This window comes from Helianthus annuus, chromosome 10, assembly GCF_002127325.2.
Source record: "Helianthus annuus cultivar XRQ/B chromosome 10, HanXRQr2.0-SUNRISE, whole genome shotgun sequence".
Lineage (NCBI taxonomy): Eukaryota > Viridiplantae > Streptophyta > Magnoliopsida > Asterales > Asteraceae > Helianthus > Helianthus annuus.
The window spans coordinates 87,677,594-87,700,748 of NC_035442.2; the positions used below are offsets into that span (position 1 = coordinate 87,677,594).

The window sequence follows — 23,155 nt, forward strand, 5'->3', positions numbered from 1 at the left end:
ATCGACTCGTTCGGGTCTGAATACGATCCTACATTACAAGAGTCATTAGCACGAAGATTTAGACTAAGAGAGCTTCCTAGAAGACCAGGATGCTTCAGAGAATTCAGATTGAGAGTTTGTTTGTGAATTTCTTTGAATTGTGCAAGTTTCAAGTGAAGAAGTGAGGCCTATTTATAGTGATTTCCACTTCACAAGATCAATCCATGTGTCCTCAGGTGGTTTATGATGCTAACAAGTGTCTAGTGGTTTTCTAAAACAGTTAACATGTGTTGGTGCATCCATTTGTCGACTATGTCTTGTATCGAGTCTTACGTTGTATAGGATTGAACAGGGCACGAAAATCAAGAAACTTGTAGTAGAGGTGATTTCGCCCCAAATGACATGTGGTCATTTGGAGCGAAACCCCATTGTTCTGATTTCGCCCATGTGTCAAAGCCCTGATTTCGCTCATAGTGACAGTGTATGTAGGAGCGAAATCATATCACCTATAAATAGGTGTGTCTAGGAGCGAAATCAAAAGCATAGTTTTAGGTGTTTTCTTCCAGTGAGCCACGAAGTGCTGCCGAATTGTTGTCAGAGCTTGTAATTGATCAATTGAGCAATAATACAACAGTTAAAAGTGAATACGGCTGAGATTGCACCAAAGCATTAGTTTCCGCCTCTTGTTTTGGATAGGAATTCTTCTGATCGACTCATTTAGGGCCGAAAACGATCCTACAAGTGGTATCAGAGCTCAGGAGGAAGATTTCTTGCCATTTCAGCTGCATTTTCTGATTTTCTACACCTTCTTTGTCAGTTTTGAAAATTTTTCTCGGTAAAACCAGCTCAATTTCACACACAGCACCCGTAATCATATATTAATCAATCCTTGAAAGTTTCAAAGCTAAAATCGACCTAAATCTTAGTATTTTTGAGGTTTCGCTCATAGTGACTCGTGAAAATGATGACGTCATGATGATTTTGTTCGTAGTTGACATCTGATTTCGCTCGAAATCACAAGTTAGTTGGTATTTCGCTCCAAGGTTCAAAGCTGATTTCGCTCTTGTTGACCAAAAGATCTAATTTCGCTCATAAGTACAACCTGATTTCGCTTCAAGGGCTTAGTGTGATTTTGCTCCAACGACTTAGTGTGATTTCGCTCCAACGACTAAGTGTGATTTCGCTCCAGATTACACACTACATCTGATTTCGCTCCAAGGTCAATTAGGGATTTCGCTCAAAATTCAATTTTTGCCTAAACTTGGAAATTTGTGAACTTTTGGGACATTTGAATTGTTTGACAATTTGAACAATGGACAACGAATTTTACAACACCTTTGCTAGTCCAATGAACATAACTCAGAGTGCCTTGCTTGAAAATGAAACCGGAACGTCTCAAAAACCACCTAAGCTCATGGATATTGATGATTACAATGCGTGGTCTGAACGGTTTGGAAACTGGGTTGAGGCATATCATTTGGATGCTTGGGAACACACTGAAGAGCCATATGAAAGGCCCACAAGGAATAATAAGGAGTTAACAATTAGAGAAATGAGTACTGAAGATAAAAAGAAATATAGATATGAGAAATTGATGGTGAGTCTGCTTCAGCAAGCGATAAAAGAAGATATTTTGATACTGCTTCAACATGATGGAACTGCTTATTCAATTTGGACAGATTGGAAGCGAAATTTGTTGGAAGCGATGATATGCTCAAAAACAAAATGTCTCTCATGAAGAAAGAATTTGATTTGTTTCGTGGTTTGAAATCTAAGAACACCAAGCAAATTATCGAGAGATATTGTAACTTGGTGAGAAATATGTCAACACTTGGTATTAAAAAGGATACTGATGAATTGATTAAAAAACTTGCAGATGCGCTACCTCATGAAATCTGGGGAACATTTCTGATGATGCTGAGATCCAACAGAAAAGATTATAAAAATATGACACTAGGAGATTTTATCAAACATCTGGAAGCTCAAGAGATGGAGCAAAGGAAGATCGCCAGGATGAAGAATTATGATGGAGAACAGGACATCAGCTTGTATTACAAGAGTGGTGTTACTGGAACTACAAATTTTTCTCCAAAAGTTGAAACTGCTTTCAGTGTGAAAGACTCTTCTGAAAAGAAATCTCAGGGATCAAGCAGCACAAGATTTTCATCATTCGATCCAAACATTTCTGCAACGAAGAATGGAAGAAAACTTCAGTGCAATATTGTATTAAATCTTGAGAGTGATCAAGATTATTCTGAAGAAGTTGCTAAAAATCAAATGTCTTTGTTGGGAATGGTGTTGGAATCCTATAGTAGTTTTGTGGCCGGAAAGATCGGTAATCCAATGCTCACGAAAGAGGATTACGATCAAATCGATGCCGAGGAAATGGAATTGATGGATATTAAATGGTGCATGGCCAGTGTGTTGAGACGAGCCGAAAAGTTTAAACAAATTACAGGCCGAGATGATTTTCGTGAAGCTCATGTTTCACCTTTAGGTTTTGATAAGACTAAAGTTACTTGTTTTCATTGTAGGGAAAAGGGGCATTTCAAGAGAGAGTGCACAAATCGAGAAGCAAGTGGAGCTCAGAACCCTTTCGAAAACAACGACTATCACAAAAAAGCGATTTATCATCAAATCACACCACCAGCACCTCATCAGGCACAAACTGCTCATGGAAGAAGTATTGAAGATTCAAAAAGAGCATGTCTAGTTAATCAGGGCAAATATGATAATTTTAGCTGGGATAAATATCTTCCAACAAACAGCAAAGTGTGTTTGGCAGAACAAGATGATGAAAAGTTAGCTGAAGGTTTCTGTTGGGACAATTTTTGTCCAGACCAAGAATTCATGGCCAAAGAGATGACCAAAGACACTTCAAATGTTAAAGCTTTCATTGCAAATGCCTACGATTTGAAATGGGCGGAAAAGTGCAGAAAAGTAATGGAAGCTGTTGAAGAAAGACGAAAAAAGATTGAAGAAGAGGAAGAAGAAGAAAGGCTAAAAGCTGAGGCTGAAGCTGAGAGAAAGAGAAGGAATAAATTTTTCAAGTCAAACAGAACAGTCAAAGATGTTCCAGAATTTGAGATCAAAGTTGATACTGAAGCAGTTAAAGTTCCTGAAAAGTGCATGAACTGTGTTTCTTTAATCAAGCAGAACAATGAGTTGTTGCACAACATATACAGATTGAAAGAATCATATGATACAATGAACAGAGAAATCAACAAGTACACTGATTCAAACTGCGAACAAGCTGTAGCTATGAATACACTCAAAGGAGCATTATCGAACAGCTTAATAATGTCAACTTTCACATAAAGAAGTGTGCTGAGCTGGAATTAAAGCTGGAAACACAAAGAATCAAAACTGAAAGAGTCAACAAGTTATTAGAAAGTTACTCATGTTCTACTTTTGTTGTTGACAGGATTTATCCAATCGTGGAGGAATTGAAGACGTTTGATGGAGTAAAGACGTCAGAAGAGAAGAAATCTGTGACAGAAGAGAGAGATAAAGTGGAGATTTCTGGTAAGAAACCGAGTGTTATCTATCATAGATGTCCGCCCCCGGTCGAAAATGGATATTAACCTCGAAATCCAAATTCCGAGAGAGTCAAAAAGGCAATAAACTTACAATGGGAGTCTGGGCCGTCGGATAACTTGCCAGAAAATATTGATGTCACGTATACGTCATCCGACACTGATCATGAGTCAAAGTTGATAAAAAGGGTAGTCGATCAAGTGTTAGATAAATATGATTGTGAGGAATCAAAATCGGAGTCCAAATCCAAGTCAAAGTCTGAGTCCGATACGTCAAAGCCAACAATTAAAAAGGACAAACGAGTTTATGATACAAAATTTTTGCTATCAAAATCTAATTTGGATGATGAACCGGTCAAAGTGGCATATACTTTGAAAGATTCTGACAAATTATATTCTGATGAAACTTTTCCAATAAGAAGTGTCAGATTTGAAATGATTCAAAAGGTTTTCAAAATTACAGAAATTAATATTTCTGAAATAAAAGATTTAAATCTTATCGGAAAACCTAAACAATACACTTCAAGAGAACAACAAAGAATTAACAAGAAAATGGGTTACAATTGTGGTTATAGTTTCCAAAAGAAATCAAACCATAATCGTAATTTCAAAAAGAAAGGTCTTGGATTTAATCAACCGAAAAATTATAAAAATGAAAAAGTTTATAAACCAAAAACGGTGTTTGTTTCAGGAAAAACATCAGAGGATGAGAAAGAACAAACATTCAGAAAGCAGACAAATCAAGAATTCCTTGCCAAGAAGCAAGAAGAGTTGACGAAGAATGTTGTTCAAAAGAAGATTGAAAAGAGAACCTGTTTTCAGTGTAAAACTGTTGGTCATGTTGCTAGGGACTGTCCAAAGAAATTCAAACCAAAACAGGAAGTCTCTGGTAAATTGAAAGAGAAAGTTGTCGAAAAAACTGAACTTTCAACCCGAAAGTTTACTGGCTTTGAAAATTCAACTTTTGAGAAGGGAGAATGTTCAAAGAGTGCTTCGAAAAGAGAAGAAAATGTAAAAAATCAAAAATGGGTTGTGAAAGGTTCAGGTAACAATTCTGGTGATGAATCTAATTCCACAAAATCAGAGGAGCCACGTGTTGAGAAAAAGGATGAAAGAACAGTTCCAACTATGAATGATGAAAATTTTCCACCTTTGCGTGCTGAAAATTTTATGAAGAAAGTTGGAAAAACAGAAATTTCAAATCAATTTTATTCTGACAAGAAGAAATTTGATGTTGAAAAGACTTTCAACGGAAATGTGAAATGTATTTTTGGCAAAATGATCAATGGTCAAGCCAAAAGTGTCAAAGATTTTTATGCTTCTAAAAGACGTGTTCACAAGTCCGTTAAAAGTAAAGATGAAGAAGATGTTGTTACACCCAAGGAAGGTCAGTCTTGGGTGGATATATTTTTCAAAGAATAAAAACCTAACATGCCGGAGCTCCCAAAATGATAACCGCGGAGCAGGAATCGGCATCATTCTTTAAAATTGCTTATAAAATTTGTTTTGAAAAGCAGGAATTGCCGGAACTCCCAGGTTTGTAAGCGAGGAGTAGGAATCGGCACCTTGAGAATTCAACCAACAGATGTTAATTGGTTGAAAAACTGGTTTGATATGTTTGATTGTGATTGATACAAGTGGTTTAGAATTTGAGGCCATTTGATCCTACAAGTGGTTAATCAAGGTCATTAAATTGAACTTGAGTTAACTATCATTCATAAGATTGGTAAAACAAAGTGATGATTTGATCCCCAAACTTTACAAGTGGTAAAATCAACAAAACTTATTCTCCGGAAAAACCATTCTGATTAAAACAAACGTAAGTGTTTTGAAATCTTAATGGGAAAATAGTTTGTTGTGAGGGGGAGTTCTGATTGTTTATGCCAAGCGAATGGAAATTTGAGGCTATTCAAAATCAGGTGTCATGTTCTGTACAGTTTGTTTTTCTATTTTCATTAGATGTATTTGAATTTTAGGGGGAGTAAGAAATTTTCAGAAAATCCAAAAACATCAGAAAATTTGAAAAAGCCAAAAACATGATAAAATTGAAAATTTATTTTTTGTTGCATAAAAGAGGAAATGATAGTACATCAGTGGACTATCACAACATGCTAAAGAAATGTAAAATCAAAATGTGATAAACAGTCTCACTGCGGATGTGTCAGTAGGTTTTTATACATTTAGTAAACTGTAATGAGATATAATAAATTCAAACTTGCTTATTCTCTGGGTTAACAACTTCTTGGATATATAGGTAACCCCTGAAATCTTGTTTGAAAGGTCCCTTATTCTGAGATACTAGCTCTTTATGCTCAGTGATATCTGGGGTATTATCCCGGGACTTCTGCTGAATGGAAGTTTTGACCTAGTCCCCGGATAATGCTTTCCGCAAAAGCTTGAAACATAGCTTCGCCCTCAGCAAGCTGATGAAACAATAAAATTGATAGTCGCTGCTGTTGTAATCAAAAGATCCTCTAAAGGGGACACACCGAAAAGTCGAAGCCGTCATCTCTTTGCGTATACGGAAGTATCGACCTGAGCTCTCACGGCCCTCGCAATTTAACCCCTTTACAGATATCATCTGTGGTATACTCACCTGTAAGACTGAATATTGGGATCTGGATACGGGAGTATATTCAAGTGGTGGGACACATGAATAAGTTTAAGTAATTAAGATACTAATTGCATATCTCGAAACAGTTGAAATTTGTGTGAAAATTTAAGTGGACAAACATACTGACAATCTAGGTGAATTGTTTAGGGCTTAAAATGAAATCTAGCTTAACGGTGTTGGTGATATGTCTCAAAAACTGATATGCACAAACTCACAAAAATATTGTATGTAAATATTTCGTTTCTGCATTTACTTTCTTTTAGAAAATCCAAAAAGATTGTAGTGTGTTTTAGCATAAATTTTGAAAAATTCAAAAATATTTTCTACGACTGGTGTTGAGAAGATGATTTTTGAAATTCCAAGTGCTAAACATGAAGAACAGGTTTGGGAGAGAGTATGTGAAGTTGCTAAGTTTGCATAATAAGAGCTAGTAAAAGAGTCTGAATATAAAAATCATTATTGTAGTTTCTTGCAAAAGTTTCTAACAGTTTAAAAAGTTTATCTTTTAAGAAAATTTATGTGTTGGGTAGAGACTGTGCAGGTGTAAATCTGAGCCAGGTGACGATACTGAGCTGAAAGAGAGCCTGATAACGACCTTGGAATGAATCTTGAAGCTGAGAATTCCAGACTAAGATCCCAGCAGATTGAAAGGGGGAGTCTGAAGACACCGTAATAAAGCATGGAAAAGCCAGTGCTGATTCTGGATTTGCTGATGCTGATGAAGTTTAAATGATTCAACATTCGAGGGAGAGAAGTTTGTTGATGATAAAGAGAGAGAATGAGGATTCTTGCAATGACAAATACTTCAGAGGAAGATCGAAGACTGATAAAGACTGAAGGTTGATATCTGAAGACTCGACACTGAAGACTCCGTCAACATCCGAGGGGGAGTTTGTTGGTGCATCCGTTTGTCGACTATGTCTTGTATCGAGTCTTACGTTGTATAGGATTGAACATGGCACGAAAATCAAGAAACTTGTATTAGAGGTGATTTCGCCCCAAATGACATGTGGTCATTTGGAGCGAAACCCCATTGTTCTGATTTCGCCCATGTGTCAAAGCCCTAATTTCGCTCATGTGGTAATGTTGTGATTTCGCTCATAGTGACAGTGTATGTAGGAGCGAAATCATATCACCTATAAATAGGTGTGTCTAGGAGCGAAATCAAAAGCATAGTTTTAGGTGTTTTCTTCCGGTGAGCCACGAAGTGCTGCCGAAGTGTTGTCAGAGCTTGTAATTGATCAATTGAGCAATAATACAACAGTTAAAAGTGAATACGGATGAGATCGCAACAAAGCATTAGTTTCCGCCTCTTGTTTTGGATAGGAATTCTTCTGATCGACTCATTCAGGGCCGAAAACGATCCTACAACATGCTGCTGTTTTCGACCCAGTATTGCAGAGTATCAGAATGGAGATTTCAGGTTGCAGAGCTGGGCAGCTGGCAGTATGGCTGGAAAACCATCTTCGTCGCGCCACGCGCCAGACCAGGTAGGTCCTGGCGCGCCACGCGAGACAACACGTTTCAAAGTTTGTTTGTTTGTTTGCATGTTCAGCCCCTGCACTTTCTGAACATGAATAACTGAGTTTTTCAGCATGCATGGTCAATGTAATCAGGTCTGGGGTGTCCTAGGGAGTGTAGCCATGCATTTGTAAGTCTTGGATGCTTTGAAAATGTCCCTCGATTGAAGAATTGCTATATTTACACTTTTGACCCTTGTCTTGGAATTTTTAATTTACATCACAATTTTGAACCGGAACTTTATGAATTCTTTATCAGATATTCATGAGGTTATAATAATACATTACAAAGCTTTGGAAATGTTAAAAGGCCATTCAGAGGTAAGAATTAACATGTTGACACTTTTAACCCCTGTGTTTTGTAACTTTTAAATTTTTAAGCGCAAACGGCTTCTAGTGTCTGACAATTTATTCAATAACGAATACGAACATTATATAAAGTCATTCAGTGGCACAAGTTTGGCATGTTGACGCTTTTGGTCCATCTAATTACATCTTTACACTGTTTGACAGTTTTAGTCCCTCAATTTATCTTTTAACGTGATCAGGGTTTAAGACACGTGTCACCACTGTATTGGACATGATTTTGCGAGGTGTTACACCTTCACCATCAATCGTGGCGTGTTTATTGATATTAGTACCAACCACAACATTCTCATTGTCTGTGCTTTCATTTTTCCCTTCTTTGGTGCTTTCATACATAAACTTTGACATGCTCTTTAACAAGGTCAGACATGGTTGTTTGGATGTTCAAGCTTTGATTGATCTAACAAAGTCTTCATCTTGTTATAGCAGTCTTCTAATTCTTTGTAGGGGGCATTTCCTGTAAAATGAAAAAGAAAAATTAAGTATGGCGTTTGTTTTACTTTCGTGCTTTTTGTGAAATTCTTAATTGTATAACATACCTCCTCAGCTTCATTCATGGCGTTCTTTTCCATCATACCATTCTCTTGTTTCTCACAAGCATCTTGTTCACCATGTTGTGTTAGTACTATGTATAGAGCATGGTTTCCTGAGGCAGAAACTTCAAACACCCTATTTTGGCTTTCTAAATCCTCTGTAGCAATTCTTTAAATATAAGCTTCTTCCTGCTCATCATCCATAGCCATGGCTTTTTGCACATCAGGGTCGAGATCTACATGATTGTTAGCGACAGATGTGTGGTTTTCCATTTGTGGTGTTTTTTAAAAGTCTTCAGCATATTCATTATCAACATCATGATCAAAACCATCATTATCATCAACCTCATCATGAACATTATTAGCACCATCATCAACATTATCAACATCATTATCATCATCATTGCAACATCACCACCATCAGTATTATCTTCATCAACAACCGGTATAATTTTAGCCCTTTTGGACGTGGCTTTTTTCGAATAACATATTCAAACTGTGGCTTCTTAGCCTTCCTAACAGTTGTTTTCTTTTCAGCCTTCCCATCATGGTGTTTCGGTTCACCACCATGTATCCTGTTAAGTAATGTTTCCACGAACATTTCTAGAACTCTCACTATAACCCATTCTATTGGGTAACCTTCTTTTCTATTGAACCTTTTTTCTCTCGCAAGCATCATTCACCAAAGCCAGCTGCATTAAAAGATATTGAGTTTTTAGGTTGTTGTTGAGCAAACTATGCTATATAAATTTAGTTCATACCGCAAGTACGATTAAGGGCCCTGTGAAAATGCTTTATTGGCATCCATGCACTTTTTTCTTGTTCAAAACATTCAATGAGGTAATCACACCACTTCATTTGGTTTATTTCATTATGAAAAAATTGTTGGTTAACAGTTGCGTTATCACTTGCATACCCAATGACGGTGAAGAATGCAACAAGGAAGTTTAGTTTGAAGTTTCTTCCATAATCATATATTTGAGGTTGAATGTTATCAAAGTATGACTTCATACCTGGTCTTGCTATCCAGGCCGTCTCATCTCTCTACTCAGCGACTACTTGGTCGCTTTTTGATGATCTTTTCACCTTTCCGGCCACATCCCCGTTTGGGATACCCATTAATGAGTGGATTAATTCTGGGTTGATATCAATACAAAAGGCTCGATACATTTCTCGTATTTCGTGCCCTGATCTATCTAATCTAATACAAGACTCGATACAAGACGAAGTCGACAGACATATGCACCAACAGACTCCCCCTTGGATGTTGACGAAGTCTTTAGTGTTGAGTCTTCGGTATGTCGCATCTTCAATCTTTATCAGTCTTCATGCTCTCTCCAAAGATTCTCCATTGCACGGATCCTCAATCAATCTCTTTCTCTTCTTCTCTCTCTCTTCCAGAATCTCAACCTGTCTCTATCTTCTCTTGATCAGATCTCTTGATTCCTTAAGTTCATCAGCATCTGCAGCTTGCGTGGACACAGTTTCAATGATTAGAAACTGGTTCTATACACTCCCTCTTGGCTGTCTTTAGAATTAGCAGCTGGCAAGATCATCAGGATTCGAATCTGGCTCTTACGACTTCAGACTCCCCCTTTCAATAAGTTGGGATCGCAGTCTGAAATTCACATTTTACAGGCCTTTAGATCAGAAACCTGACTCTTGCTCTAGGATCGTGACCTGGCTCACACTTTGCAACTTTCAAAAGTTCAGGCCCGTTGCCTGACTCTTCGTATTCACAGAATCTGGAACCTGGCTTTCCGATATCTTCAGGAGTCGTATCCTGGCTGCTTCTGCCTGCAAACACTCTACCTCAAACATAAATTTCACAAATTTAACAATTTGACAATTTATATATCACTTGTAGGTATCGATCAGAATGATTTAATCTTTAATGACCACATGAAAGAAAAACCACTTTTCCTCATTTCTAAAAACACACTCCCAAACCAAATATTCATCATGTTTAGCACTCATAATTTTGAAAATCAGCTTTCCAACATCAGTTGTCAAAAATCTTTTTTGATTTTTGTTTTTAATGAATTGCAGTAAAGAAATATTTACAAACATTATTTTTGAGAGTTTGTGTAAGAGGATCATATCAGTTATTGAGACAAATCACTAACACCGTTAAGCTTTTAATCAATTTAAGTTCTAAACGATTCACGTAGATTGTTAGTATACTGATCCACTTAAATTTACACACAAATTTCAACTGTTTCGAGATACGAGATTAATGTTTTAAGCACTTAAACTTATTCATATGTCCCACCTCAGAATATACTCCCGTATCCAGACTTCTATATTCAGTCTTACAGGTGAATGTACACTAATGACATCTGTAAACGGGTAATGCGAGACCATGAGAGCTCAGGTTAGAACTTCCGTTCAGACAAAGAGATGATGACTCGTCTTTCGGTGTGTCCCGTTTGGGGATCTTTTCTTCAACAGCACATGATTAGCATTTTTCAATGTTTCATCATTTTTATGCTGAGGGTGAGCTTTACGATTAAAGCGGTGCAAAGTATTATACGAGGACTAGGCTATTGCTCCCGCAAAATCAGAAGTCCTAGTATAATACCCAAGATATCACCACGCATAAAGACCTAGTATGTCAGAAATAGAAAATATTTCAAACAAGATTTCGGGGGTTACCCATATATCCGAGAGATATTCCCCACGAGATAAGTAAGTATTTGAAATTTATGTTAATATCTCGAAAAAAATTTACTGAATGAGTAAAAACCTACTGACATATCATCAATGAGACCGTTTATCACTTTTAACTTTCCGAATCTTTAGTGTGCTGTGATAGTCCACTGATGTTCTATCATTTCCTCTTTTCACAACAAAATTCATTTTTGAATTTTTTCAATGTTTTTGACTATTTAGATTTTATCATGTTTTTGGATTTTTCAAATTTTCGAAATTTCTAATAAAATTTTTACTCCCCCTAAAATCAAAAATATGTTTCAATTTTTGATTTTCAAGGAAAATTTGAAAACAAACTATACAAATAAAGTGACAAACTGATTTTTCAAGCTTCAATTCTCCATCCATTTGGCATAAACAATCAGAACTCCCCCTGTCAACAAACTATTTTCCCATTATGATTTCAAAACACTTAAGTTTGTTTTAATCAAAATGGTTTTTTTCGGAAAATAAGTTTTGTTGATTTTTCCATTTGTAAGATTGGGGTTATGATCATCACATTGTTTTCCAATTACCACATGAATGAAAGTTAAAACAAGTTAAATTTAATGACCTTGATTAATCATTTGCAGGTGAAAACCTCTATTTCAACCATGTGTAGGTTCAACCATATCATTCGAAAATTGAAATATGACAATTTTAAGAATAACTACCACTTGTAGGTTGAAATACCATTTGTAGAAAGATGCCGATTTCTACTCCATACTTACCAACCTGGGAGTTCCGTCAAGTCCACACTTGACAAATTTTAACAAATTTTTCAAAAAAAACAACTTTTCAAGAATGATGCCGATTCATGTTCCACGATTACCAACTTGGGAGCTCCGGCAAATCCAGATTTTCAGTCATGATAGGTTCTATCCCAGTTACTAACCTGGGATGACCCATCTTCATCTTGTTTCTTCATTTTCTTTTTATAAAATTCCTTTACCCCTTTGACCTTCCCGTCAGTCATTTTTCCAAACATATTTTGAATTGTGGGGTTAAAGGCTTTTTCAACATCAAATTCTTTCTTTTCAGAAAAAAATTGATTTGAAATATCAACTTTGCCAATTTTTGATTTTAAATTTTTAGCCCGCAAAGGTGGAAAATTTGCATCATCCAATGGCGGAACTGATTTCTCTTCTTTTAGCACAACTTGTGGCTCCTTTGACTTTGACGAGTCAGATTCATTACCAGAAAATAGCTCCTCTGATTTTGATGAATCAGAATCATTGCTAGAACTAACATTAGATTTCTTAACAACCCACTTTTGGTTGTTAAGCTTCAGTTTTCTTCTGTAAACTCTTTGAAAATTCACCAACCTCAAATTTTGAATTTTTAAAAACTTTGAATTGTTTGGTTGGTGGTTCATTTTCAACCATCTTTCCTTTCAGTTTACCAGAGACTTGCTGTTTTGTTTGGATTGCCTTTGGACAATTCCTGACAATGTGACCAACTATTTTGCATTGAAAACAGGTTCTCGTCTCCTTCTTCTTCTGAGCAGCTTCCTTCATCATACCCTCTTGCTTCTTAGCAAGGAATTCTTTGTTTGTCTGTTTTCTGAACACTTGCTCTTTTTCCTCTTCTGATGATATCCCTGAAACAAATACAGTTTTTGGTTTATAAATTTTCTCATTTTTATAATTTTTCGGTGGAATAAAACCAAGACCTTTCTTTTTGAAATTACCGTTATGGTTTGGTTTCTTTTGAAAACCAGAACCAGAACTGTAACATTTTTTCTTGTTTAACCTTTGTTGATCTCTTGAGGTGTAATTTTTTGGTTTTTCAGAAAGATTTACATCTTTTATTTTAGAAATATTAATTTCTGTTAGTTTGAAAACATTTTTAATTATTTCAGTTTTAACACCTCTTATTGGAAACTCTTCATCAAAATATAATTTGTCAGAATCATTCAAAGTATATGCTACTTTGAATGTTTCATCATTCAAATTAGATTTTGATAACAGAAATTCTTTATTATAAACCTGTTTCCCCTTTTTGACTGATGGACTTGAAGTGTCAGACTCAGACTTTGACTCTGATTTTGACTCCTCCGTTTCATCTTTATCCAACACCTGATCGACAACTTCTTAATTATCTCGGACTCATGATCAGTGCCGGATGATGTGAACGTGACATCAATGTTGTCTCGCAAGTTATCTGAAGGCTCAGATTCCCACTGTAAATTGGTTGCCTTTTTGACTCTTTCTGAATTTGGATTTCATGGAGAATATCCATTTTCAAGCGGGGGTGGACACTTGTTATAATTAACACTTTGTTTCTTACCGGAATTCTTCACTTTAGTATCTTCTTTTGTTTCAGACTTCTTCTCTTCAGATTTGACTTCTTCAAATGTCTTCATGCCTTCAGCTATGGGATAAATCCTGTCAATCACATAAGAAGAACATGAGTAACTTTTCAATAATTTGTTTACTATCTCAGTTTCGATTCTCTGAGTTTCCAATTTTTGTTCAAGCTCAGCACACATCCCGATGTAATAATTGATCATTTCCTGCTTTATCATGTATGCTCCATTGAGTGTTTTCATGGTTGTAGCTTGTTCACTGCTTGACTCGTTGTATTGATTCATGGCTTTATTCAAAACATCATACGATTCTTTCAGTCTATTCGTGTTGTGAATCAACTCATTGTTTTGCTTTTTCATAGTCTCACAATTTTCACAATTCTCAGACACCTTTTCTGGAACAACTTCCTTTTTAATCTCAAAAGCTGGAATTTCTTTCTGCTTTATCACTCGAACCTCTTCTTCATCATTCTTACCTTTCTTTGTTTCTGCATCTCTCTCGGCTTGAAATTTTAAAAGCTCTTTCATCCTTTCTACATCATAATCATCATCACTATCATCTTGTTGTTTAACCTCCTTTTTCTTTGCCATTCGAGCATTTTCAGCATTTCTCTCATCATCTCTCTCGGCTAGATACTTTAAATGCTCTTTCATACTATTTTCCCAATAATCATCATCATCATCTTCAACTTTTTGAGCAACAAACGCTTTATGATCTGCTGTTCTGTTAGGATCAAAATCATCCCAATTGAAATCTTTTGGAAGCTGATGTGTGTAAAATGCAACATATAAATCACATCAATTAAGGCATAAAACTAACCCTTTTTAAGTACTAATGTTGGAAAAAGAGTGTTTTTGTCTTCCTTTTGTATTTTCAGGATGAAATGAGCTCAAAATCACAAAAGAAGCAAAAAGACAACTAATTCTAGCATAAATACAAGAAAAGGAACAAAAGTAGACTGCCCGGACCCTCAACGGCACCTCCCAAGGCAAAGAAGAGAAAACAGAGACTGAACACGCCCCGTGTCCAGTGAACACGGGGGCGTGCCCAGAAAGCAGCAGAAAAGACAAACCAGTAGAAGCTTCCATTGCCCACCACGGGGCCGTGTCCAGCGGGCACGGGGGCGTGGTGAAAGTACAGCAGGCGCATTAATTGTAATTGCGAATTACAATTAATGAAGAGAGAGAATGTCAGACGGGCACGGGGGCGTGTCCAACGGACACGGGGCCGTGCCCAGCCTTCTGTTCAGCCTATAAATAGGGGTGCTTGGCTTCATTCCATTTCATCCCTTGGCACACCACCTCTCTCACACTTCATCCACCACCCACCACCACCATAACACCATCATCCACCACCATCATCCATTGTCCATCGTAGAGTGTGTGAGTCGTCTCGGGATCCAAGATTGATCGTAAGAGTTCTTGACAATCAAGGCCATGTTTGCCTAAGTCTCTTACATCACTTGGTGAAGACAAGTGTTTAGTATAATACTTTTTATTTTTAATCTTTTGCACTTTTTATTTGGTTTTGTATTAATGACTTTAATAACTAGTTACTTATGTTGAAGGTGATCTTTCCTTATCGTTTGTCCGTGGTGTCTTGGCGTTATTTTACTGTCTATATAAAATAAAAGATTTTCACCATTCATATCTCCACGGTCTATATGGAGGTATGTTGGCTACCTGGTCGGGGGTTAAGGGAACGGTTTGGTAAGGGTCTTGCCCTTGTTCAGCGTTTAGAGGTCCTGCTTGGGACCTGGGTCAAATTTAGTAGGATCTCCTTCAATGCCCATAGGTATTGGATGGCGGGGATCCAAACTCTTTGACCCCCTCATAAGTTAACTACTATTAATACTATAACCCGGCTATTTAGGACTGTATCCCTGCTGACTCAGACTACTTAGCCGAGGGTAACGTCACCGCCGAAAGCGGGGCCTACCACAATTTGCATTAATAACTTAATTCATTATCTTTCAATAATCCGACCCTTTAGGATTGTATCCTTGCTGACTCAAACTACTGGGTTGAGGGTAACGTCGCCTTCAAAAGAGGGGCCTACTACAATAACTAAGATAATCTCTTAAACAAGTGCAAAAGTGCGAAAATAATCAAAGGTTATACTAACACACGTGTCGGATCCAAGTGATTCATCTTGTCTATCTGTTTTTATTTTATTTTATTTTTCAGCATTTAGTTAGTTTTTATTTTTCTTAGTTTAAAACATTTTTCTCACTTTTTGATTTGGTTAGACGTTGAGGATAAACCGGTATTAAAAGCTCTTGTGTCCTTGGACGACCTCGGTATCTTACCAACACTATACTACGTCCACGATGGGTGCACTTGCCCATATGTGTGTTTAGTGTTAGTAAATATCGTGTTTTATAAATTTAAAACTTGGCTAAAAGTGTAAAAAGGGGCTTAAATATACATCTAAAATATATACACACCGACACGCATCAAGTTTTTGGCGCCGTTGCCGGGGACACAAGGATTTTAAGAAAGTTAGGAATCAACGGCCTAATCATATTTTTATTTTTCTTTTATTTTTTAGGATTTTTTCTTAGATTTTCAGCTTCTGCAGAGCTCAACACGGGGTCGTGCCTGGTCGGACACGGGCCGTGTTCAGCATCGTCACTGGCAGTTTTTGTTTTCCAAGTTACAGAAGGCTGACCACGGGGCCGTGCCGGTGCAACACGGGGCCGTGTCCAACTTCCAGTAACTGGGATCTGGAAAACAATCACTGAAATTCCGACCACGGGCCGTGTTCGCTCAACACGGGGCCGTGGTGAACCTTCTGACCAACATTCTTTTTTGTTTTTATTGCAGGACTTGGAACCCGACGCCACCCTCACGTAGTGTATGAGCTCCAGTTCCAATAAAGACATACAAGAACCACTAGAAGAACCCGAACGCTTTCTCAGAAAAAGGTTAAAAGCCAAAAACCAAGAGAAGGTTTCGGGTAATCCACCTCCAATGGCGGACCAACGTACCCTTATGGATTATCTACGACCCACCGTAGGTAATCTAGGCGCCGCTATCAATGCTCCGAATGTCGAAGCCAATAACTTCGAACTTCGGCCACATTTGATACAAATGCTCCAAAACTCCGCAACCTTCCATGGGCTTGCGGACGAGGATCCCCATCTACATATAACTAATTTCTTGGAAATATGTGATACCTTTCGGATCAATGGAGCATCAAACGACGCCATCCGCCTCCGTATGTTTCCCTTCTCACTAAAAGACCGAGCGAAAGCTTGGCTCAACACCCTCCCAGCTGGATCGGTAAACACCTGGGATGAACTAGCCCAAAAATTTCTATATAAGTATTTCCCTCCTTCTAAAACTGCTAAGTTAGTGGCTGAAATTAATACATATTCACAAGAGGACGGGGAATCCTTATATGAAACTTGGGAAAGGTTCAAGGAGCTATTACGCAAGTGTCCCCATCACGGCCTCGCAATATGGCAACAAGTATCCACTTTCTATAATGGATTGTTGCCACACACTAGGCAGACACTTGATTCTAGCTCCGGGGGACTTTTAGGTAATCGACGCCCACACGAAATATATAATCAAATTGAGGAAATTGCTCAAACCAATTTTCAATGGCACACCCCCCGGGGAAATAAGTCTATCGCCCCGGGCGCCCATAAGGTCGATGAAAGCACTTCTTTACAAGCCCAAATCGAGGCTCTTTCTTCAAAGATAAAAAAATTGGAAATGACAAAAACAGTCTCGGTTATGGCTTGTGAAGGGTGTGGTGGGTCACATGAAAATTGGAGTTGCATGAAAGAAACAGACGATCAACAAGAAATGGTAAACTACATTGATAATAGACCTAGGCCGTCGGGTCCTCCAACGGGAACTTACAACCAAGGATGGCGAAACCACCCAAACCTTGGTTGGAGGGAACCCGGCAATAGTAGTAACCAACAAACCCAACGAACAAACTTTCAGCAACCAAGAAATGAGTCACAAAATTTCACTCAACAACAAGGTGGACGAGAAAGGCTCGAAGATACTATATCTCGCCTCGTCTCTGACACAGATAAGAAAAACTCGGAAAGATTTCTACAATTAGAATCTAATTTTAGAAATCAACAAGCTAGCATTCAAAACATAGAAAAACAATTAAATCAAATAGCTCAAAATTTTTCCGAGAGACCGCAAGGCGCATTACCTAGCAATACCGAAACAAACCCAAAGGCGCAAGTTCACCTCATCACACTACGAAACCGCACCGTAGGGCCTGCAGAAGTACCACCGCCAACGGAAGAAACAGTACCGACACCTCTGCAGGAGAAGAACTCTCCTCCATCACCAGAGCCGACCAAGGCTCCTCGAGTTCCGTACCCCGGTAGGTTAATTCGTCAAAAGACAAATGAGCAATTCGCAAAATTCGAAAGTCTGTTAAAACAATTGCACGTCAATATTCCTTTTATCGAAGTCCTAACCCAAATGCCCAAATACTCTAAATTCATGAGGGACTTCCTTACGCATAAGAGAAAAATTGAAAATTTGCAATTAGTTAATTTAGGCGAAGAATGCTCTGCCCTCGTGCTCAATAAACTTCCCCAAAAGAAAATCGATCCCGGAAGCTTCACGATTCCATGCTCAATAGGGGAATCGCCCGTTCGCAATGCCTTAGCCGACCTAGGAGCTAGCATTAACCTCATGCCCTCGTCAATGTTCAAAAGGCTCGGCTTGGGAACCACGAGCCCTACAAAAATGAGCATACAACTCGCTGATCGATCCGTCAAATTCCCACAAGGTGTCATCGAGAATGTCTTGGTAAAGGTAAGCAGATTCGTTTATCCAGCTGACTTTGTCATACTCGATATGGAGGAAGACACCGAGGTCCCCCTTATACTAGGGAGACCCTTCCTTGCCACAGCCCAAGCAGTGGTGGATATGAATGACGGGACACTCACCTTGAGGTATGGGGATGATGAAGTGAAATTCGGAGTTGGGAAGAGAATAGAAGATGACGACCCGGTCAATTACATGAAGGTTATTGATTCGAGCTTGGATGCTGCTCTCCGACGGTGTAACATGGGACGCCAAGCATCCCACTTAGAAAATATATAACCTCGAATCGGGTCTAGCCAAGGACCCTTATAAACGTGGCGCACCACGGAGGCATTCCGCGGAACTATCCTTAGTTTAGTTTAATCTTTTAGTCTTATTTTGCAGAATAAAACACACTCATGGTGGTAATGGATGAAAAAGGGAACGAGAAAAATGGAACCATGCACGAAGAACAGAGCAACCCGACACAAATCTCCATCACAGAAGGCTCAACACGGGCCGTGCCCAACCAACACGGCCCCGTGCTGAGCCACCTGCAGGAAAACACCCAGTTCAGGTAACTGGACACGGGCCGTGTTCAGCGGACACGCCCCCGTGTCCAGGCTTCTGTTTAAATTCTCTAATTTTTGTTACTGGCACTTGACCACGGGGCCGTGCCCGGTCACCACGAGGCCGTGTCCAGGATGCCAGTAACAAAAATCTTTGCTTTTTAAACCACTTTTACACATTCTAATCAACCAAAAAACCTTATTTTTGGACACATTGAGGACAATGTGTAATTTAAGTGTGGGGGGGGTGCTAAAACCTTGAATTTTGCAAATCCTAAATACAAGCCTTACACAAAACTCTATTGGAACCGCTAAACACCCCAAATTTTTTTCAAAAACTTTTTCAATTTTTTTATTATTTACTTGTCTTAGTTTAAGTTGGGAATAACAAGTTCTAAAAAGGTTATATTTTTACAAGTTTACAACCGATGGCGTCGTGATAACAAAGAACCAACATGAGAAAATTATGAAACGACATAACAAGTCTAGTTAAAAATTCGATTATATATACTTGATCACATTAAAAACCCATTCCCACAAAAGTGAGTTTTGAGCCTTTATTGAGCATAAAAATATACATATTTAGACTAAATGCTCATTTTTCGTTTCTTGTGTGAATAGCCGCTTGGTTCTTACAAATCTAGAACTTGCCACAACAATACATTCCCGGTCCTTACCAACTTAAACCCAAGTAAGTAAGTGATGGAGGCATTAGGACTAACCATTTTTTTTTCAAAACCATTATTTTTCATTTTTTTTTATCACCTACCCAAAATCCCCCTAGATAGCCCCTTTGAGCCTAAACCTTTCATTTCATTACCCCAAAAACCCTTTTTACCCACCAAAAAAAAACCTTTTTTATTTTTCACCCTTTATTTTAGTAACAAGCTCGGTTTTTCGTAAAAACTCACCTTTTTATGTGATGAAAAAAAAAGCACAACAATGATGAAGTCAAAAACAAACAAAAGCTATATAAAAGCTTGTTTGGAGAAATACTTCAAAATAAAAAGTCACTAAAAACAAGGTATTTCACGAAAACCGAAGCTTTTTACGATTTTCGCCCTTTTTACTAACCACTAACCCAACCACCCACCTTTAACCCAAGCCTAACCCTTCACCCCAAAAGTCCTCTTGATATTTACAAAGGTAAAAAGTTAAAAAGGAGGAGGATTGATTGCTTGGCAAGCCTATGGAAGGCGTAAGTTCCATGCCGCTCTCGAGTGATTCACTAAAAATATACACCTTCGGCCGAGTGTTGAGTGATCCCCCGTGAGGTATGTGAACTTGTATATAAATGGAATTTTAATAAGGCATGCTATGCCCAGATAAGTAATTTATCTTATGAAACGTTCAAAATAAATCATAACGAATAGGATTGTAAATAAATAAAAATAAAACTTACAAAGACCTTGGATTCCCGACACTCTAGGACAAGCTAAAAACTTTCTCTTCTACCTATTCCATTTGGGAGTGTAAGCCACATTTAAAGAGTTTTGCTTGAGGACAAGCAAAAGTTCAAGTGTGGGGGTATTTGATGTGTGTAAAATGCAACATATAAATCACATCAATTAAGGCATAAAACTAACCCTTTTTAAGTACTAATGTTGGAAAAAGAGTGTTTTTGTCTTCCTTTTGTATTTTCAGGATGAAATGAGCTCAAAATCACAAAAGAAGCAAAAAGACAACTAATTCTAGCATAAATACAAGAAAAGGAACAAAAGTAGACTGCCCGGACCCTCAACGGCACCTCCCAAGGCAAAAGAAGAGAAAACAGAGACTGAACACGCCCCGTGTCCAGCGAACACGGGGGCGTGCCCAGGAAGCAGCAGAAAAGACAAACCAGTAGAAGCTTCCATTGCCCACCACGGGGTCGTGTCCAGCGGGCACGGGGGCGTGGTGAAAGTACAGCAGGCGCATTAATTGTAATTGCGAATTACAATTAATGAAGAGAGAGAATGTCAGACGGGCACGGGGGCGTGTCCAGCGGACACGGGGCCGTGCCCAGCCTTCTGTTCAGCCTATAAATAGGGGTGCTTGGCTTCATTCCATTTCATCCCTTGGCACACCACCTCTCTCACACTTCATCCACCACCCACCACCACCATAACACCATCATCCACCACCATCATCCATTGTCCATCGTAGAGTGTGTGAGTCGTCTCGGGATCCAAGATTGATCGTAAGAGTTCTTGACAATCAAGGCCATGTTTGCCTAAGTCTCTTACATCACTTGGTGAAGACAAGTGTTTAGTATAATACTTTTTATTTTTAATCTTTTGCACTTTTTATTTGGTTTTGTATTAATGACTTTAATAACTAGTTACTTATGTTGAAGGTGATCTTTCCTTATCGTTTGTCCGTGGTGTCTTGGCGTTATTTTACTGTCTATATAAAATAAAAGATTTTCACCATTCATATCTCCACGGTCTATATGGAGGTATGTTGGCTACCTGGTCGGGGGTTAAGGGAACGGTTTGGTAAGGGTCTTGCCCTTGTTCAGCGTTTAGAGGTCCTGCTTGGGACCTGGGTCAAATTTAGTAGGATCTCCTTCAATGCCCATAGGTATTGGATGGCGGGGATCCAAACTCTTTGACCCCCTCATAAGTTAACTACTATTAATACTATAACCCGGCTATTTAGGACTGTATCCCTGCTGACTCAGACTACTTAGCCGAGGGTAACGTCACCGCCGAAAGCGGGGCCTACCACAATTTGCATTAATAACTTAATTCATTATCTTTCAATAATCCGACCCTTTAGGATTGTATCCTTGCTGACTCAAACTACTGGGTTGAGGGTAACGTCGCCTTCAAAAGAGGGGCCTACTACAATAACTAAGATAATCTCTTAAACAAGTGCAAAAGTGCGAAAATAATCAAAGGTTATACTAACACACGTGTCGGATCCAAGTGATTCATCTTGTCTATCTGTTTTTATTTTATTTTATTTTTCAGCATTTAGTTAGTTTTTATTTTTCTTAGTTTAAAACATTTTTCTCACTTTTTGATTTGGTTAGACGTTGAGGATAAACCGGTATTAAAAGCTCTTGTGTCCTTGGACGACCTCGGTATCTTACCAACACTATACTACGTCCACGATGGGTGCACTTGCCCATATGTGTGTTTAGTGTTAGTAAATATCGTGTTTTATAAATTTAAAACTTGGCTAAAAGTGTAAAAAGGGGCTTAAATATACATCTAAAATATATACACACCGACACGCATCAAGTTTTTGGCGCCGTTGCCGGGGACACAAGGATTTTAAGAAAGTTAGGAATCAACGGCCTAATCATATTTTTATTTTTCTTTATTTTTTAGGATTTTTTCTTAGATTTTCAGCTTCTGCAGAGCTCAACACGGGGTCGTGCCTGGTCGGACACGGGCCGTGTTCAGCATCGTCACTGGCAGTTTTTGTTTTCCAAGTTACAGAAGGCTGACCACGGGGCCGTGCCGGTGCAACACGGGGCCGTGTCCAACTTCCAGTAACTGGGATCTGGAAAACAATCACTGAAATTCCGACCACGGGCCGTGTTCGCTCAACACGGGGCCGTGGTGAACCTTCTGACCAACATTCTTTTTTGTTTTTATTGCAGGACTTGGAACCCGACGCCACCCTCACGTAGTGTATGAGCTCCAGTTCCAATAAAGACATAAAAGAACCACTAGAAGAACCCGAACGCTTTCTCAGAAAAAGGTTAAAAGCCAAAAACCAAGAGAAGGTTTCGGGTAATCCACCTCCAATGGCGGACCAACGTACCCTTATGGATTATCTACGACCCACCGTAGGTAATCTAGGCGCCGCTATCAATGCTCCGAATGTCGAAGCCAATAACTTCGAACTTCGGCCACATTTGATACAAATGCTCCAAAACTCCGCAACCTTCCATGGGCTTGCGGACGAGGATCCCCATCTACATATAACTAATTTCTTGGAAATATGTGATACCTTTCGGATCAATGGAGCATCAAACGACGCCATCCGCCTCCGTATGTTTCCCTTCTCACTAAAAGACCGAGCGAAAGCTTGGCTCAACACCCTCCCAGCTGGATCGGTAAACACCTGGGATGAACTAGCCCAAAAATTTCTATATAAGTATTTCCCTCCTTCTAAAACTGCTAAGTTAATGGCTGAAATTAATACATATTCACAAGAGGACGGGGAATCCTTATATGAAACTTGGGAAAGGTTCAAGGAGCTATTACGCAAGTGTCCCCATCACGGCCTCGCAATATGGCAACAAGTATCCAC

The 23,155-nt window shown here is 38.6% G+C and overlaps 2 non-coding genes across 2 annotated transcripts; both read right to left on the reverse strand.

Annotated features, from left to right (window-relative positions):
• Positions 1-16,898: 16,898 nt before the first annotated feature.
• On the reverse strand, positions 16,899-17,005 carry LOC118483493. The gene has a single exon (XR_004870782.1). It is a non-coding gene; the product is annotated as a small nucleolar RNA R71 (small nucleolar RNA).
• A 6,019-nt stretch (positions 17,006-23,024) lies between these two features.
• Positions 23,025-23,131, reverse strand: LOC118483532. The gene has a single exon (XR_004870822.1). It is a non-coding gene; the product is annotated as a small nucleolar RNA R71 (small nucleolar RNA).
• Positions 23,132-23,155: the final 24 nt, after the last annotated feature.